Source organism: Notamacropus eugenii, chromosome 1 (genome assembly GCF_028372415.1).
Source record: "Notamacropus eugenii isolate mMacEug1 chromosome 1, mMacEug1.pri_v2, whole genome shotgun sequence".
NCBI classification, from domain to species: domain Eukaryota; kingdom Metazoa; phylum Chordata; class Mammalia; order Diprotodontia; family Macropodidae; genus Notamacropus; species Notamacropus eugenii.
The window spans coordinates 613,566,898-613,587,906 of NC_092872.1; positions in this window are offsets into that span (position 1 = coordinate 613,566,898).

Consider the following 21,009-nt stretch of genomic DNA (forward strand, 5'->3'; position numbering starts at 1 on the left):
TCCTTTGCTGCAGTGAGTGAGTCGGAATGGCTGGGAAGCTAATTTTTACAAAGTCCCAAATTCTTTTATTGGCTCACACTATCTTATTGTTGCATCTTTCTCTGTACCTTACAAACCAGAACCCACTTTTTTGTCCTCACTGTGACTTTTTGGGTCCTAACTCTTCTAGTCTTATGGAGAAGCTTCCCTACTATGACCCAACTGGATTAATCCACTTGTCCATCTTCTATTCTGACTTTTTCTAGGACAACGCTCCCAACAGCTAAGCTAGATCGAAACTAGGCTCTCAGCAGCTTCCCTATTAGATTTGATTCCGTAGATTGGTTGTCCTAAAAAGATGAAATTACAGTATTTATATTGCAATGAAAGTTCTTATATCCAGTCTGTTATTTGTTAAAATGTGTAATAACTGTCTCTAAGAACCATGTATTAGGGCAAAGAGGGAATACGGCAGTGCTATGAGTACTCAAATGCAACAGAAACACTTAAGCTTGAGGTATTGGATCCCAGGAAATGGAGTGCAGGTAAAAGTACTTTAGGACAGGCTGTTTGTTAGAAATTGACACAGGAAGGTCAAATTTGCTTTGGAATGCCTAAGATTTCCTCTGTGGCATCATGTCCATCTCCAGCACATTGTTTTTGTTTGAGGAATACTGGATCTGACAGGTGATCAGTGTGCTCATACTTCCGTCATCCTAGATGTCCCTGAGTTACTTCCAAGTACGACTGCTTCCTTGTTCTCACTCATGAACTGGGCACTTACCTTTCCCCTCCCTACCCTACTGGAACTTTTCCATAGCATTTCCTTCATTTAGCTTCTCTTTAGAAAAGTGAACTAAGAAACTGCCCTAAGAAATCAAGATGATTTGTGAACAGTCTTTTGGATGCAACATAATGAGGAGTTGTAGTGGAAGAGTTCTAAAAATGAGTCAAGGAGAATTATCTGGAGACTAGAGGTATTAAAGACTTCACATCCCATTGCATTGATCGTTTTATTTTGAAGGGGTGTTCACATTTGTGTTTCTGCTTCTAAGGGTAGAAGTCATTCTAAGGCCACTTCTCCCACTTGCAGGCATACTCAGAGATTGGCCTCCCCAGACGATAGCTCACTTACTTTATATCCTAGAAAGGGTGTGTTTTTTCTAGTACTGTCTTTAATGAGCCCCCATATGGTGTTTTCCCCATTATTAATTAATGAGTAGAACTCTATTAGCTTTTAGAGACGATATTTACTAAGTTGATAGAGCAAGGATAGATAAATGAAGCATTGTAAGCACTTAGTATGAGCCAGGCACTATGATAAGTGAGAAGGATAAAAATACAAGGAAGCAAAAACAGTCCTTCCCTTACATTCCAGTGGAGGTAAATAACACACAAAGGGACAGTGGAAAGCTGGAAGGGGGAGAAAGCTTGGAAGGCAAGGAGGAGGATTCTAGACAGAGTCTGGATGTGAGTGACATATATATATATATATATATGATATATAAGTGATATATATATGTGTATATATATATATATATATATATATATATAGTGTGTGTGTATTATATTGTGTGTATGTATAATATGGATCTTATAAAGTTGTGCAATATATAACTATATATTACAAAACTTTCTAAGTTTTATTTATGCAAAAACTCATTTGCATTTAAAAGTGTTAACAAGAAAGAGAAAAGGGAGGTAGGTTTTTATTTAGTTCTTTTGGATTTGAGTGTTTAGTGTTTTATAGTCACAGAAAATTTTTTAAAAGGCCATCAAAGCTCATATTTGTATGGATACAACCCCTCTGAGAAAGAAAAACAAAAAAGAAGCACCAGAAGAAAAAAGAGATAAAGGTGAAGGAGGGAGAGGGAAACCAAAAGAAGAGGCAACTGGTGGCACAGGGACCTGGAGTCAGAAAGACTTGAGTTCAAATCTGACCTCAGACACTTACTAGCTATTTGACTCTGGGCAAGTTACTTCACAATGTCTCTGTCTGCCTCTGTTTCCTCAGCTGTAAAATGTGGGTAATAATAACACCTACTTCATAGGATTCTTGTGAGGCTCAAATAGGATAGTATTTATAAAGTGCTTAGTATAGTATGTGACACATGGTAGGAATTATTTTACTTATTTTCTTCTTCCCCATCTCCTTTTCCCCTCTCTTTCCCCACCAGGTTTTGGCCTATACCTTTTGTGCAACATGCTTGCTCCTAGGGACACCAATAAAACAAAACAATCTGCTCTACCATCAAAAGATAGGTGGAAACGGGTAGGCCCTAAAATTTTTGGACAAGAGAGATGCATACTTCTTCTCTAGCCCAATAATCAACACTTGCGGACATTTCATTGAATCTGGCTTTGAATTTTGGTAAGGGAGGAATAGGGTTTTAAAAAAACAAACAAACCACCTAGCAGCTGACTTTTCTCACTGCCATGCTCAAATGCACTGAGCTGAGGTTTGGAGAGGTGGGATGAAATTGAGTCTAGACTTTCTAAAAACCCTTCAGAAAAGATCCTGAAATTTGGAAATCCGGGAATCATGTTCCTGACTCTCCTTTCCAATATTAAGATTTACCCAAGTAGGATTATTGCTGGAAATCTCAACTTTCACTGCCAGGTATAAGTATGTTAAGGCTAAAAGAAAGGACTTTCCTTCCCCAGACCAAAAGGACAATTTAGGTTCCCCTAGGTTCTAACACTCATTAACTTGATCTTTCTTTACTCTCCTTAGTTTTAGTGGGGAAGCAACAAAATTTAACTTTGCATAATTATCAGAGATGCAGCTGCTTCAACAATAACAAAAAGACATGTAGGAGGGAGGGCAGTAGACCATGCTAAAGGTAAATAGGGAGTGGTAGAGGTTGGGCAACACCCCTGCACAGAGTAAAGAAGTGCAGGAACTATATACATCAAAGTTTCATCCCTTGGTCAACCAAACACAGGGAAAAGCAAAAGGAGAGGGGAACTAGAAAAGGTTAACCCCCCAAAAATAAAGCTTCAACAAATTCAGGAAGGATCAAAGAGTAGATTATCTTTTCACTTAACCTCATTTCCCTTCCACAGTATCCCAGCTTACTCCACCCCCAATTTTTCCTTAAAAGCACAGCTCAACTCTGTTGAGAAGCTTCTGACGCTGATGAGCCCAATACATCTGTGATAGGATGATGAAGGAAAGGTAGAGACATTGAACAGGGGGTGGCAGCTAAAGATGAGTTAGAATCCAAAGTCCTTAGATGGCCTTGGAGATATGAAGAGAAAGATATTCTAGTGTGAGGAACCCAGGAGGAGCTATAGCTATAGCCACATATAAACACATATACATACATATACATATACACCTCTACGTATTTATATCTCCATTTCTTTATGACATTGAGCTGAAATATAAACCTTGAGCAAGACTGGTACTCTTGGAAAAATCTACTGGGTTGGTAGTTGGATCCATTATGGATTTTTCCCTTTGCCCTTCTTAATCCCCAAACAACTGCTAACATGAAGTCCTTTGTTGTTGCCAACGTTGGGAGATGCCTCATAGGATTATTCTGCCAAAGGATTCTCCCAATGGACTTGAAATGATATAAGGCAGACATAGTTCTCTCTGTTTAGTTTTTAAAACCCTTCACAATCTTTCCATAAAGGACTTCACTTCTTTATTGCTACTCTACAATTGAGCCAACCTGGCTTTTTGCTCTCTTCCTGACACGATATTTATTAGCCCATCTCCAAGCCTTTGTAATAACTGTCCCTTATGCTGTAACTGCGTCCCTCCTTGCCCCTGCCTCATAAAATCCCTCTCTTCCTTCAAGACAGATGTTCTGAAGCCTTTCCTTATCCCCTTAATTACTAGTGCCCTTCCTCTCAAACTAACGTATATTCAACTACTTTGCATTTATTTGAATTTATTATCTTTAAATTTATTCTGTTTATGTTTATAAGTTCTCGTTGTCTGTGTGATAGAACATAAACTCCTTTTGAGTAGGAATTATTTTCTTCTTTGTGCTTTTGTATCACCAGCATCTAGCAAAGTTCATGGCATATAGTAAGTGCTTAATAAATGCTTCTTAAGTGATTGATTGTTGTACTTCCATGTGGAACAAATCAGGTCAGAGTCTAAAACATCAGTAAATTACATGTAATTTAGACAAGACAATTTGCAAAAATTAATTAATGTAATCTTTACTATAATTCTCTCATGATGCCTCATTGGACTTGAAAATGACCCTGAATTCTTAAAAGTCAGTCACCAGAAAACCATGTAAAGAAATAGGAAGGCTCAGGACAGAATCCGAGGGTACATGGTATAGGAATGAGTTTACTGGGAGGAGTTCCCAGAAATGTTGGAGGAGAACCAGGAGAGAACAGTTTCATGAAACTGCAAAGAGGACAATGAAGGTAACCAAATAAAGACCATTAGATTTGATAATTAATAGGCTATTGGTAACCCTAGAGGTAATATATTGAGTTGAGTGATAGGTGCAGAAGGCAGATTACATGGAACTGAGGGGTGAGAAAATTGAGGATTTCTTTGTCTGAATGCCTATTGTGGGGATAGAGTGGGAGCGAATGTGGGGAAGAGGCAACAAACTGTCACCTTCCTGGTGACCCTTATCACCTCATGTTTGGACTATTGTTGTTCAGTCATTTCAGTCATGCCCAACTCTATGACCCCATTTAGGATTTTCTTGGCAAAGAAAATCTCTAGTTCATTTTACAGATGAGGAACTGAGGGTTGAATGACTTACCCAGGTCACACAGTTAGTGTCTAAGGCTGATTTTAACCCAAGATGATGAGTCTTCCTGACTTCAGGCTGAGCACTTTATCCACCGGGCCACCTAATTACCCCTATTTGTACATAGCTGTTTGCATATTGTCTCCCTCATTAGATTGGAAGGTTATTGAGGGCAGGGACTATCCTGCCTTTCTTTGTGACTCTAGCATTTTTAGCAGAGTGCCTGGACATAGCAGGTGCTTGATAAATGTTTAATGACTGACTAACTATATGCAGAACATTTAGCATACAAATGCAAAACTGAAATAGTCTTTACCTTCAAGGATGTCACATTTTATTGGAGGAAAACAAGTCAACTGTATTTGTGACCTTATCAATTCAGATGCTATCTCTAATGATAAGAATGGAAATCTATCCATGCCTGCCTGCTCATTGCAGCTCTTGTCCATGCTGTCCCATAAAATTTCCATAGCCTGTAAATCTAAGAGAGAGGATGTTCTATACCTTTCCCACTTTTCTGTTGACATTGGAAGGATATGGTATCCAGAGGTGGACTCTGGCTGTTGTCCTCAACACATACTCCTTCACTCTTCTATTACTGTCACACATGGCTTTTATGACATCCAGCATGTAAAGCAAGTTGAGGACAGAATTCTGTGGATGGTAAGGTTCTCCTGACACTCCTTTCTACATGTAATATTGTTATGGTTGCCTAAAATTTCAGAATGTTACAGAGCTTTTTGGAAGAAGTCTATGACTACCCCAAAGAGTTTGACCTAATCATCTACACAGAAAAAATTAAGTGGATAAAAATGTCTAAGCTCAAATCACAATATGCATCTGGATGGAAAACCCATAGAACTTCTCCATCAGTGTGTAGATTTGGGACAGAGAGTAAAAAACGGACAAGTTGAACCCACATCTGAATAAGGGGATAGAATAGACTGGATTGCCTTTAAAAAAAAACTGCAAAATACTTTTAATGACCCTATGCTTCTCCAGCAAACAAAAGTTTTTCTTTTTGATATCAACATTCTATAGGTGCAGTCCTATGACAGTAAGAAATAGAATATAACATTCTCTAATGAATTAAAAATGACTATGGCATACACTTTGCTACAACAATACCACTACTAGGTCTGTATCCCAAAGAGATCATGAAAAAGGGAAAAGGACCTGTATATATAAAAATATTTATAGTGGCTCATTTTGTGGTAGCAAAGAATCGGAAATTGAGGAGATATCTATCAATTGGGGAACTGCTGAACAAGTTGTGGTATATGAATATAATGGAATACTCTTGTTCCATAAGAAATGATCAACAGGTGGACTTCAGAAAAACCTGGGAAGACTTACATGAACTGATATTGAATGGAGTGAGTAGAACTAGGATAACACTGTACACAGTAAGAGACATTGTGTGGTGATCAACTATGATTGACTTAGCTCTTTCAACAATTCAATGGTCCAAGACAATTCCAAAAGACACATGATAGAAAATGCTATTCACATCTAGAGAAAGAACTATGGAGTCTGAATGCATATTGAAGTATACTATTTTCACTTGGCTATTTTTTGGGAGACTTGTCTCCCCACCTTTTGTTCTATTTCTTCTTTCACAATATGAGTAATGTGGAAATATGTATATGTGATTGCACCTCTGTAACCTGTATGAGATTGCTTGTCATCTTGGGGAGAGGGGATGGGAAGGAAGGAGGAAAAAATTTTAAATTCAAAATCTTATAAAAGTGAATGTTGAAAACTATGTATGTAATTGGAAAAATAAAGTAGTACTTACCTAAATAAATATTTGATTAAAAAATGAATATGGCACAGAACACAGGGGAAAGGTCCAAAAAGGGTGTGGGGCAGCTGAAATGTAGAACCAATTACAAACTTCAAAGAAGTCTAGGGATAAAAGATGTAATGAGTTAGGTGGTGGCCTAACATATCCACAAATAAGCATTAGTCAAATTAATTTGAGGGAAAGAGCATAAGTTTAGTCCAATCTTTTTCTGGAAGTCTGGCTGAGAAAAGGAGGTTATATGTGGATAAAGAGATGGATAAATAGATATGTATAGATTTTTGTTTATCTCTCTCTACCTAGATATTATGTAAACTTATTATATACATATCTTGCAACAGGTAGTACAAGAACTTGAGTGGATGACTTGTTGTTCAGTCATTTAAGTGTATCTGATTCTTTGCCACCTCATTTGGGGTTTTCTTAGCAAAGATATTAGAGTAAAATTTCCTCCTTCAGCTCATTTTACAGATGAGGAAACTGAGGCAAACAGGAATAAGTGACTTGTCCAAGGTCACACAGCTAGTAAGTGTCTAAGGACAGATTTGAACTCAGGTCTTCCTGACTCCAGGCCTGGCACTTTATCCCCTGTGCCACTTAGCTGCCCTTGAGTGGATTATAGGGTCAAGTGAAAGTTTGTTAAGAATGGCAGAATCCTAGGCATATTTGTAGGCAAGCAGGAAAGGAACCAGTTGTTGGGGAGAATAAAGATTAGATTGGGTAGGGTGGCTGAAAGAACAGACTCCTAAAGGATTTGTCAGGCAATGGGGATCAAGGGCAAAGCAGAAATGTAGCAACCAGAATCCGTGAGAAGGACTGCTTCTTTATCAGACTCTGAAACACAAGATGAGAGAATGGTGGGGTGATGTTGGGTGGTTCTGAGGCATGAAATAGGAGAAAAGAGAAAACTCATGGCAGATGGCCTTTATTTTCTCAGTAGTATGGTAGGTGAAGTGGTCCACTGAGAGTGAGAATGATGAAGGTAGTCCAGGTTTGAGGATCATAGGAGCAAGAGAAGGCCTGGGCAAGGGTCTTTGGAAAATGTAATGGAGAAATAATTAATGTTAATTCTGAAATGCTGTTGGACAGGGGGTAGGCAAAGCAATAGTAGAATTCAGGAGAGAGAATAGATTTGGATTACAGACTTAAGAGTCAGCTACATGGAGATGATCATTGAAGCATGAGATCAGAGAGAGAAGGAGAAAGAGAGAGACAGAAAGAGAGACAGAGATGGAGCCAGAGACAGAGAGAGAGAGAGGGAGAGAGAGAGAGAGAGAGAGAGAGAGAGAGAGACAGAGAGAGACAGAGAGAGACAGAGAGACAGAGAGACAGAGACAGAGAGAGAGAGAGAGAGACAGAGAGAGAGAGAGAGAGAGAGACAGAGAGAGAGAGAGAGACAGAGAGAGAGAGAGAGAGACAGAGAGAGGAAGAGAGAGAGACAGAGAGAGACAGAGAGAGAGAGAGAGAGAGAGAGAGAGAGAGAGAGAGAGAGAGAGAGAGAGAGAGAGGCAGCAGGCTCAGGGTTAGCCGGCTTATGTTTTGTCATTGAAGGGAGGACTCACAGGGATAAAAGCATGGAACTTTGGAAATATTGCAATGATTTCTAAACAGTTTACTATAGCTGGTACCTGCCATGTGATTTCCTCAGGAGAGTGAACAAATCTATTAACAATTAAAGTCCTGCAGTGACACCTCCAGCATCTATATGGTCAATCTAAGCACGCAATAATAGCTTGAAGGTCAGAGATTCGGCATCTTCAGGTGCTGGGGTCATTTTAAGGTTAAACACCAAGTCTGGCTCCCTCTTTGTCACAGAATTCTGCACTTCCTTCCTGAGACAGGACCCAGAGAGGATTTTTATCTGTTCTTTCAACAAACATTTACTGAATGTCTAATATGTGACAAGCCCTGTGAAAGGCATTGTGAAGGATAAAAGGATGAATAAGACATAGTCTTTTCCCTCTAAAATTTATGATCTCATAGGAAAGATGATATATTACACAAATAAAAAAATGTAGAAATGTCAGAAATGGAAGGGACTTTAAGGATCATTTAGTACAAACCCCCAACTTTACAAAATAGGAAAACTACAGAGAGGTAAGATGGTTTGCTGAAAGTCACAAAGCTAGACAGGGCTATACCCAGCACTAGACACCAGGTCTTCTCACTCCCTTTGGTTCTCTCTGTCCATTACTGCACCATGCTTTTATAAGAGCTCAGTAGAAAGATAGTCTGTTGACAGTTGAGGTAATCAGGGAAGATTTTGTGAAGGAAATGGCATTTAAATTAGGTCTGGATGAATGGATAGAATTGTAATAGGCAGAAATGGGAAGGCATTCCAGGTGAAGGGAACAATATAAGCAAAGATGCAGGAGCAGAAATATGAATAATCATGAATCCTTGATCAATCCCCAGTCCATCTTCTCAGCTCCTGCTCTGGAGCTGCTGCGCAGTTAGGAGTCAGGCCATCATGAGGACTAGGCTTGCTACAGATTCACCTGCTGCTCTATTAACTCTTTCATCTGGATTCTGCCCTCACCAGTCTACTGATGCTATTGTCTCAAAGGTCACTGATAGTCTCAGTTGTTAAATCCAATGGCCTTTTCTCCTTGAACTTTCGGTAACGTTTGAGACTGTTGTCTATATAGCTGTCTTGAATTTACTTTTCCCCCTTGGTTTTCCAGTGCTTAGTACAGTGCCTGTTATATAGTAGGCACTTAATAAATGTTTATTGTATTCTGTTATTATATTGATTTATGTAACACTACTCTTTCCAGGTTCACTTTCTACCTGTTGGATTATAAATTCCTTAAGGGCAAGGATTAGCTCTCTCTCTTTCTTCCTCCTCCTCCTCCTCCTCCTCCTCTTCCTCTTCCTCTTCCTCCTTCTCCTTCTCCTTCTCCTTCTTCTTCTTCTTCTTTTTCTTCTTCTTCTTCTTTTTCTTCTTCTTCTTCTTTTTCTTCTTCTTCTTTTTCTTCTTCTTCTTTTTCTTCTTCTTCTTTTTCTTCTTCTTCTTCTTTTTCTTCTTCTTCTTTTTCTTCTTCTTCTTCTTCTTTTTCTTCTTCTTCTTCTTCTTCTTCTTCTTCTTCTTCTTCTTCTTCTTCTTCCTCTTCCTCTTCCTCTTCCTTGTACTCTAATAGGCACTTAATAAATGTTTATTGTATTGTATTAATTTCTGTGGTGCTACTTTCTCCAAGTTTACTTTCTACCCATTAGGTTGTAAGCTCCTTGAGGGCAAAGACTTTCTCTTTTTTTAAGAGAATATAGGGATATATATATAATATATGTAATATATTATACATAATTATATATACAATATATATAATTGTATGTATTATATTACATATTTATTTATAATATATATAAAATTTATATCCCTAACACTTAGCACAGTACCCAGCACATAGTAGGCACTTGATACGTTTTTTGACTATTATCAACTACCCATTTGACTACTCATCCATCTCCATCATCCTTTTCCTGCCCCAAAGGTGAGGTTAACACCAAAGGCTCTTTCTTGGCCCACTTCTCTTCTAATGCTCTCTCTCCTTTGTCAAACCCATCTGCTCCCACAGTTTCAATGGTCCAATGCCAATTTATTTTGAGGAAGAATAGCCTGCAGTCACTGCTCTACATCCTCCCCTCCCTTTTCATTATCTTCAGTATGAATCATTTGAATCACCTGGGATTGAATTCTCAGCATTCTCTTTCACTCTTGCCTCTTTCTCATTCTCCACAACAAATTAGTTGCTAAATCATGCCAAAACTACCTCCACGACATCTCTCACATCCATTCTTTTCTCTCCACTCACATGAACATCTTAGTTCAATTATTATAATTCTCCTAACTGGTCCCCTTTCCTCCAGCTTCTCTTTTCTCTAACCCAACTTCATTCATTCTGCCAGCCGTGTTTGTAACTTCACATTAATTTGGAATCTTGGAGGCTCCTTTGGACCTTTTTGCACTGCTACCATCTGAATAACTCTTTGCTTAGCTCTGGAGCTGAAAGCCCCTCCTTGCTCAGGTGGTGTGCACCAGATTTTAGTGGCTCAAACTGGCCTGGCTGCAGCAATCATCTGAGACACAGATTTCTCTAGGGTTACTACTGGAGTTACCTACTGGGTCTTTTCTGTTATCTCTCTAATGTCTTCTTTATCTCATCTTAGTGGGTCTGAGCCATTGGCATTCATAACTACTTTGGGAAATGGGTCATTGTACTTGCTGTAAATGACCTCGTCCTTCAACTATTCCTATCAAGCAATTACATTATTTCTTCTCCAACATGCCTCAGAAAACTTTATCTTCAAAGAATTCACAGCTCAGAAATACCTCAAACTTTTGTGGTCCTTCTCTCTGATTGGATGACTTCTCCCAGAACCACCATTTAAGGAAGGTGCCCAGGCCAGCTGTCTCTTCATTTCTTACCAGGCTGCATTCTAGACTCCTCCATCATGCATCCTCAACAAGTACCTTCCTCTCCTCCTCTCTGCTTTCAGCTTCCTTTGGCATGTGATAATCCTCCATTAGAAAGTAAACTTCTTGAGTATAAGGACTGTCCTTTTTTTTCTTTTATTTATATTTCCAGAGGTTAGGCACAGTGCCTGACACATAGTAATCGCTTGGTAAATACTGATCATGTTTAATTTTTCACCTCTGTATCCTCCTGAACAGTGGATTTTCATGGTAGTTTCTTATTCAAAGATCTGATCACGTCCAGTTCAGAAAATGTCAATGGTTTCCTATTGCTTATGGATTAAAGGACAAACCCTTTAGCCTAGCATGGAAGGTTCTTTGAAGTCTGGTTCCAACCTAATTTTCCAGCCTAATTTCACACTACTTTCCTTCATAGACTCTATATTTCATACAAACTAGATTAGTAGCGATTCTCTAAATGTGGGCAGTTAGAGAGCACAATGTATGGAGTGCCAGGCCTAGAGTCCTGAAGACTCATCTTCCTGAGTTCAAATCTGGCCTCAGACACTTACTAGCTGTGTGACCCTGGACAAATTACCAAGCCCTCTTTGTCTCAGTTTTCTCACGTGTAAAATGAGCAGGAGAAGGAAATTGCAAATCACTCTAGCATCTTTGCCATAAAAAAACTCAAACGGGGTCATGAAGAGTTGGACACAATTGAGAAATGACTGAACAAAAAGGCAAATTGGACATGTTAACTCTGGGCCTTTTACTTATGTTTTTTTTCCCTAATGCTTGAAATACACTCCCTCCTTAAATTACCCCTTTGGAATTTTTCTTTCTCTTCTGTGCTCAGGTGATGTGCCAACTCTTTTACCAAGCCTTCCCTGGTCCCATTAGTTGAAAATAAATACTTCAGTCTTTCTTAAGCATTTGGGTAGATTTTTGCCTTGTGCAGTGACCCTCCTGACCATCATTCTGCACCTTATATTACCCTTACATACATTATGTCTCCCAAGTAGAATGTAAACTTCTTAAAGTCATGGATTAGGACTTAAAAAAAGTCTATAGACAATTTTATGTACTGGAAACAGTGCTGGCTTTGGAGTCAGCAGATCTGAGATCAGTCCTCGGTTTGCTCTGCACTAATTGTGTGACCTTGGGGACTTTAATTCTCTCCGAGCTTCAGTCCCCTCATCTACAAAAGCAGAGGTGGATGGGTTGTTCTAGATGACCTCAAAGCCCTCTCCTAGCACTGTGATCTCCCCATGATCCTCTAATGCCTTGCACATAATAGCTTCCTCATGAATGCTTGGTTTATGTCTTTTTTGGGGGGGCCAGGACTTGTGATTTCATTGTTGGAGGAAATTTTAAAGGCGTAGGAAACTTACTTGCAAGTGAAAGTCTACAGTGATTAGCTTTTTTCCTATAACTTGTTCATGCATACACATATCACATTTACACATACATGTGTATATATGTGTATGTGCATGCACATGCACTACATATATTCATGCACAATACACATATATGTGTGTTTATATGTATATGCGTGCACATGTATACATGTATATGAAAATCTACAGGGAGAGCCAGAGAGTCAATTATTAAATTTTCAATGTGAGCATTTTCACCTCAGGAATGACTATAAATCAGAACTTAATGTATTGTTTTGGTGATTATCTAGATTTAAGAAGGTGATGGAAAAGAATGTTAATTATAGATAATATATATATGTTCACACATATACATATATACATACATATTTGTACATATAAAATATACATGTCTTATACATAATGTACACACATCTATGTATATATGTACAATATAGATATACATGTGTCTGTGTATATGGTATGTGTGTGTGCATGTATGCGTGTGGTATGTATGTGTGTATGTGTAAAATGACTGATCAATGCGGACAACCCCTGCTCTGTAACTTAGAGTGACTGAGGCCACTCTCCATCTACTTTGCCTTTTCCTCTGTTTACTTGCAAGATTTTCCAAAGTACTTGTTTTGTCCGCAGTCACACAGCTCTCATGTTTCAGAAACAGGACTTGAACTCAGGTCTTCCCGACTTTAACCCTAATGCTCTACTCCACAGCCTCAGTGTCTCACCAAATGAACAAGGGACATTTATGGGATTTTGAGGTTTACAAGGGGCAGCTAGGTGGCACCATAGTGCATAGAGCACTGGGCCTGGAGTCAGGAAAGCTCATCTTCTGAATTTCAAATCCAATCTCAGACTCTTACTAGATGTGTGACCCCGGGCAAGTCACATGATCCTGCTTACCTCAGTTTCTTCATCTGTAAAATGAAGTGGAGAGGGAAATGACAAACCATTCCAGTATCTTTGCCAAGAAAACCCCAAATGGGGTCACATAAGGTCAGATACAACTGAAAACAAAGATTTACAAAGCCTTTTACATACATTATCTCATTTGATCCTTACAATAACCCTGTGAGATAGATAGTGCCAGAATTATTATCATCCCCTCCATCCTTTTTTGTTTCTTACAGACAAAAAGCTGGAAATATGGTAAGTTCTACATATGACTTGCCCAAAGTCACAGAGTAAAGGTAGAGTTCAGAGCAAAAGCTGTGTACAAGCAGATGGTTGAAAAGATCAGTTTAGCTCCAATGAAGGCTTTATGTAGAGGAACCCAATGTGAGATAAAAGCTGATGTGAGAACAGGCTTGAAAGGTCAATTTGTGACAGATTGTGGACAGATCCAGACAGAAAGCAGCTGGAGCCCCTCTACCTTCTACCCCCAGGAAAGCTGGAGAGACAATTGTTAAATTTTTAGTGTGAGCCTTTATACTTAAGAAATCACTACAGATCAGAATTTGACTTGTTGTTTTGGTAATTGTCTGGACTTAAGTGGTGGGGAAAAGTTTTAATAATGAAGATTAAACTTGAAAAGTGTATCTCCTGAACTTTTTTATTTTTTGAGAGTCTCTTGTTAAACATTTACCAACAGCATACTACCAAAACCAGGCTATTTTGAAGCTCAGAAGCTGTGAGTACTCACAGCAGACAATGGGGAGCCACTGAAGATTTCTGAACAGGAGAGTGACATATCCTGTGGAGGGAAGGAAAGTGTGACATCCCATTCAATGAGACCCAATGATCAGTCAAATAGTGTATAAGAGGGGAGGAATGGGACCCATGCAGTCATTCCTCTTATCTTCTGTCTCCCATTTGTCTTCTGATGACAAATACTGGCAGCTGTGTTACCCTCCAGGTGTAAAAAGTCCCACCGGCCCTCCCTCCAAACCCCTTCCATCCAGGCTATGCCTGATTCTTTATCGTTGCTGCATTAAGAGATTCTCTTGTGTTCAGCCCCACTCAATTGACTGCAGCTTTTACAAGCAATTGCTTTCATCTCAAATTTGAGGAACCCACTTTGGTAACAATTTTTATTCCAGCTGTGCGTTTTCAAAGCTATTAACTGCACTTTGTCCACAAAATGGGGCCAAGACCTTACTCAGGGGTCAAATGGTCCTCCTTGGCAAGTTCTGGTACTGAAAGCCATCAGCAACAACAGAGAAGCAGCTTCTGGGAAAGAAGAATTCAGCTCAAAGCTCTGTGGTGGGGATCGGCTGACCTCCAGATGGAGGGGAAAGGAAAACATCTGGAGGCTGGATAACCTCCATGACCTCCAAAGTCTCTCTGTAGGTGGCCCAGCTGGACAGGGAGAGACTACAAGGCTTTGCAACACAAATTTCTGTCTCTGGATCTGGAATACACAGTTTTCAGAAGTCAAACACATTTCTCTACTGGTGGAGGTTGCTAGAATAAATAGCTCAGTGTTGAGATGTTTTGTGTGGTTGTTTATTGTGGTTAAGAAAGCAGGGACTGGGCTCGAAAAAACATGGTATAGGTTGAGGGTGGGTAGACATGGTACAATCCCATCTACTATGTTTACTATCTGTGTGTCTGACCTTCACTTACCTTCCATTGGCCTCAGTTTCCACATCTATAACATGATAGAGTTGAACTTGATAGCCACTAGGGTCTCTTCTAGCTTGAATTCTAGGATCTTATGACTTTGAGAAAAGTATGAAGTGAACAAAGTTTTGTTTTCCCTGTCCTCAGCTTTACTTTTCTTTAAACTTTCTCTTCCATCTTTTCCTTCACCCAGCCCTTCAAACATCCAGCATTAATATGTCTTCTCTCTTTCCTCATTCTTGAACCATAGCTGTCTAGAAAGAGTTTATATTTACCATCGTAGGGGATTGTTCAAGGGAGTTCCATTCAGCTTTTATTACATCCCATCTACTGAATGTTAATTAATTTGCTTGGAATGTTGTGAACTAACTAGGGGTGAATTGGTTGGCTCAGGCTGTTGTTGTTTGGGACTATAAAAAAGGAAGTTGGTAAGTTGGTTACATAGTTAGCCTTTTTCCTACTTTTTTTTGGGTTGGAGCCAAGAGGAAGAGAGAGGAGTAGTCTTGGATCACACAGAAGAAAAGTCTTGCAGGTGCCCAGGCTTCCTCTCCCTACCAAGAGTCCATGATGGTTGTCTTGAAACAGAGACACATTGTAGTTGCTTGTGTTCTAACACATGTGGCCAGATAGGCAAGTTCTTGACTCCTGAGGTCCTGGTCAAAGCTGTGAGGAGTTAGTGAGTCAGTCAACAAACATTTAGTAAGCACCTACTGTGTTCCAGGCACTGTGCTAAGTGCTGAGAATACAAAGAAAGGCAAAAAAACCCCAGTCCCTACCTTTACAATCTAATGGTGGAAGACCATACATAAAAAGTATCTGAAAAAAAGGGGAGGTGTCTGGCATGGAAACATGATGATGAAGATCATCATGGATGAGTTGTGATGAGATGGTTGCCCTAGGAGTTCTCAAAGTACACTTTGAGAACTATATATTTAAGGAGTTCTCCTTCAATGGAAGGTCTAGGAGGAACTCTCTGCTGTCTACCCTCTACCCTTTCCAATCAGAGGGAAAGAGGACCTCACCCCAGGGGCAAAGGGTACTGAGGAGCTATGAACTTCAGGGTTGCTATCATCTGACAGGATGATGAGATTGTGATGAAGTTCAGGGGTACAGTCAACTGAGAAAACTTTGACCTGAGAGATGTTAGCCATGTGGAGAGGAAGCACAGGGTCAAATAGTGGGATTTCTTAAACCTCAGCATGCAGGATAGCATCAGGTGATTTCCTGTGTAGTGTCAGAGTTTTGGAGAGAAGAGAATTTCCAAGACATGAAAATGACATGGTGGCCCTATGAATTGTGTTGGGCCCTGGGCAGGGAGAGAGGGGAAGGGAAAGATGAGATTCATGTATGAGAAAGGATAATTATATCTACTGTTTCTGGGCTACAGTGAGTCCTTCATGTGTTTTCTGCATTTTCTGTGGAGATGAAACAAGAGTTGTCCTTAATATTCATTTTTACCTCATTTGCTTATATAGGCTCTAGAGATTTTTTTTAGCCTATAACCATGGAGAGCTAAGCTTAGGTTATAATAAGAGGTTCCTCGAAGAAACTGTAGGTGGGGGCAAATTCAAGCCAAAGAAAGTGATTTGGAGGTGGGTGGGTATTCTACTAGTATAGGAACCTGAACTGGTTATCCCCTTTAAATATCTATCATTTTGTACTTGTAGCTGCATCTTCCACCTTTACAAATTGTAACCCCTGTAAGACTTAGTGGATAGTTTTTATTAGTTGTTAAAAACTAAGTCATGATCAGAGGGTCAATCTTCTGGTGAGGATCCTCTCCAAGCTTTTTTTGGTTGATCCTTACAAGACCTAGTTCTTGGCAGAGCTTGTCTATACCTTATTGTGAACTTAATCTGGTGGATACCTCTCGAAGGGGCAGCTAGCTACATGTCAAGACTTATCTTTGACAAGGGAATAAAAAGCTTTGTTAAATTCCTTTAACAGATTAATACTATTAAAGCATGGGAGGAAAGTATCATGAAAGGCTAAGAGTTTCCCTTGGCCCCATAGTCACACTACTACGCGATAGACTAGTCTTGCATTTGAAAGCCAATTTTGACATTCATGTAGTCAGAGAATAACAGATCTGGAAGAAACCTTAGAAACTATCTACTCATTATTGGGTTTACAGATGAGGAAAGTGAGGCCTAAAATGGGGAAGTGAATTAATTGTCCAAGGCTAATAAGTTTTTGAGATCATATTAGAACTTAAACCTTTCATTTCCCCATCCATGGCTCCTTTAATTCTGCCATAGTGTTTGTGGTAGAACATTCATTCCAGTCTTATGGCTGGTAAACTTTTCAGCCTGTTCTCCAATAAAGCAAGAGATGAAAATCTTAGCTTCTACAAAATGAGAGAAGAAGGTAGAGCTCCATGGAGGCTGACAAGACTGCTCTCTAGGAGCTAATGACCTGAGGTGTCAGAGCAGAGTCTATGCAGCTAGTCCCTCTTTGAATTCCTTCATGACCTCATTCACAGTAGATGGAAGGAGGAAGGAAGAGAATTGTCTCAGTACTGTCTTCTTAAATGTCATTTGCTGAAATTCATTCCCAAGGTTCTTTCCAACTTTGAGAGTTTGTGTGAGTCTCTTTGTTTTTGTGACCTCGACCTGGGTAGTGGCCGTGGGAATGGAGAGGGAGGAAAGCAACTTTGAGTCAGGAAAGGATGAATGTACAGAGAGAAGAGTGGAAAATAAGCCCTAGCCTGTGAGCCCATGAGGGTGGGGAGCTGGTAGCATGTTGGTGATGTTATGGAAATTAGGATTTGCTATTTATTAGAGACAGAAGGTGAAATATGAGTGAAGTTTCTGAGTAGGAGGAGACAGCTAATAAGGCAGGTCAAGTAGGCTAGTGTTCCTCAGTGCATGAGGCCATGCTGGCATATCTCGGTGAAGTTGTTGTTATAATATGTATCTTTCAATGTTTTGTATTTCCTCAGCTCCTTGGACACCTTTCAATTGATGGAATGAAGGACAGAGGATAGAAGTGGTGATGTCATGGAGAAGTAGTTGATGCATGGAGTAAAGTAGAGAACAGCCCATGGCTTACCAAACACACTCACTCCCTTCTTTCCTCTTACCTCTATGGAGGCTGACGAGTTCATAGGTGTATCCTGGATTTTAAGAAATGAGTGACTGGAGGAAATTGACCATTGTTCACATTCATTCAGGGCTTTAGGTGTATGATGAAGAAATCACTAGCTCCAGAGTCAGAGAGCCTACGTTTGAATCCCAACTCTAATCCTTTCTTCCTACCTGTGTGGTCTTAGGAAAGTCACTTAACATCCCTGGGCCTCAGTTTCCTTATCTGATAAATGAGAAGGCTGGACAAGATGACTCCTAAGGTACCTTCCGGCACCAATTCTATGATCCTATGTAAAATGAGAGAAGATCTAAACTCTATGGTCCTCTAATTAACAAAGCACTTTTCTCTTAATACTCTAGTGAAATAGGTAAGGCAAATATTCTCATTCTTATTTTATAGATGAAGAACCTGAGGATCAGGGAGGTTTCATGACTCATCAAAGGTCCCAAAGTTGGTACTGAAGCCAGCACTGATTCCAAATTCATCACTCAGGACAGCATTGGTATAGGCAGGAAAAGTGGGATTGAATCCTGCTGTAGGTACTGGACTTTGCCCATTGAGCTTTTAATTTATGGAGGCCTGATCTCAAGCTCAGCAAGCTGCTTTCCAGCCATCTCAATTCCATCCCATTGAGGAAACATCAAGTAGAGTGCCCTTACCTTGTCCTGAGGCAGATATGCCAGTCTCCTTTCTGACAGTGACATTCCATCTCTGACCCCCATACCAGGACTTCTCTGTCTTCATCTCCACCTCCTTGCTTCCCTGACTTCTTTTTAGTCACAGATAAAATCCCAACATGGCCCAAAGCCTCTCCTAATCCCCCTTCAGGCCAATGCCTCCCCTTTGAGATTATCTCCAATTTATCCCATATATCTCTTATTCGTAGGCAGTTTCTATGCTTCCTTCCCTATTCATTGTGAGCTCTTTTGGGTCAGACTGTTTTTTTCTTTCTTTGAACCCCCAATTCTTAGCACCTGGGAAGTGGTAGATGGCACATTTATTACCTGCTGTATGATCCTGGGCAAGTCACTTCATTTCTCAGAGTCCATTTCCTTATTTTTCAAATGAGGTTAATAAATATATGATAATATGCTACATTAATATATAATAATAAACATATACATAATAGTAGAAATTAACATATAATAATAAATATCTACATCTCAGGGTTGTGAGAAAATACTACATAATTGTAAGTTATTATTGCTACCACATGATAGAGCTAACTCTTCCTAGTTTCACATCACAGATATAGAATTGGAAGGGACCTTAAAGGTCATCTAGTCCAGCCTCCTAATTTTACAGATGAAGAAATCAAAACCTAGAAATCTGAAGTGTCTTGACAAGATAACATAGTTCACAAATGGCAGAGGCAAGATTAGAACATGGGGCCTCCAAACGCTATGCTCATTCAGCTAACCATATCTATACTATACTGATAGTCAGCTGGTGGATTGGAACTGGAGAGTATATGAACACCAGAGTTAGGAAGGTAGAAAAGTTTGGTAATGAAGGACTGTTAACTCAGGAAACCAGGTATCTCTACTTTACCTTATGTCTACCTGGAGTAATTCCTCCCCTGGGAACCCACCACTGTACAAGCCAATCATCTTCTTTCCTTCTCTCCTTTGTTTTTAAATACTAATTGTGGGGAGCCAAGAACAGGAGCTCCCTCCAACCACGAGGGAGAGCCGCCTCTGTTCCTTAATGACTTTCTCTTGCCTTGCTGCTGTTCAGAGCAGTTGTAAGACAGCAGGGAATTGGACTCTGAAAGCAAAAGCTCCCAATAGTGGATTTTGTTTTCTGGAAGTAAATTAATTGAACAAACCTGTGTAAAGGAGAGAGAGAGAGACAGAAAGAGAGAGAGAGAGACAGAGAGAGAGAGAGAGACAGACAGACAGACAGACAGACAGGGAGAGGGAGAGGGGGAAGGAGGGAGGGAGGGAGGGAGAGAGAGAGAGAGAGAGAGAGAGAGAGAGAGAGAGAGAGAGAGAGAGAGAGAGAGAAAGAGAACCAGGCGGTCAATAAGGGAAGATGCATCTGGAGAGAGAGGTGGGAAGTTGAAAGTGTGTGAAACTCTCCGATAATAAAAATGGTAAAGTGAAACCCCAAAGCCCCAGGCTGCATCACTAAGCAGTGCCCCTGGACCTTGGACAGCTGGGGTGGGTCTGTTGGATACTCCTGCCAAGCAAGGGAGCCCATTGCTGAGGGCAGGGTGCATTTATGCCCTGAATTCACCCCTACTGGGCTTTGCCAAGACTTTGAGCTGGGCTGTAGTGACAACAAGACCACCTCTCACATATTATTCCTCTCACGTAGTCCCCTGAAAAGTGTTGCTCCATAGACACAATCTCACTCTTCTTTATGTACATCTCCCAGAATGGAAGATGGGGCAAGATACATTATCTCCATTCTAAGTGCCATGTGTCTGTACCTGTACCTGCACCTGCACCTGTACCTGCACCTGCACCTGTACCTGCACCTGCACCTGCACCTGTACCTGTACCTGCACCTGCACCTGTACCTCTACCTGCACCTGCACCTGTACCTGCACCCTGAAAAAAGGAGAAACGGAGAAAATCATAGAATCTCACAATTGGAAAAGACGAAGAAATCCTCAAATACAATCCATACGTGAAGGTTCATTTCTGGCAATCAAGCGGCAATAACGAGAACAAAGAGACAATAACTGGACAGGCTGATCCTTCCTGAGTGCAACACATCTTCATCTTCGCATGTTTAAGGGGAGGCCATGCTGCTTAACTGGAGATACCTCAGGGAGCATGGAGGCTGAGACAAGAGAATGGTACTACGGCAGCACTTTCTCTCCTTCAAGCAAGGACCTGCTCAAATATGGTGCTGAGAAAGGGCAGCAAAGGCATACTGCCAAGGCCATCATCTCTCAACAACATACTTAACAAATAGTTTTCTACCATCTACTTGAAGATCTACCACAACAGAAATTTGTTGTTGTTCAGTTGTGTTCGACTCTTGTGACCCCATTTGGGATTTTCTTGGCCTAGGTACTGTAATAGT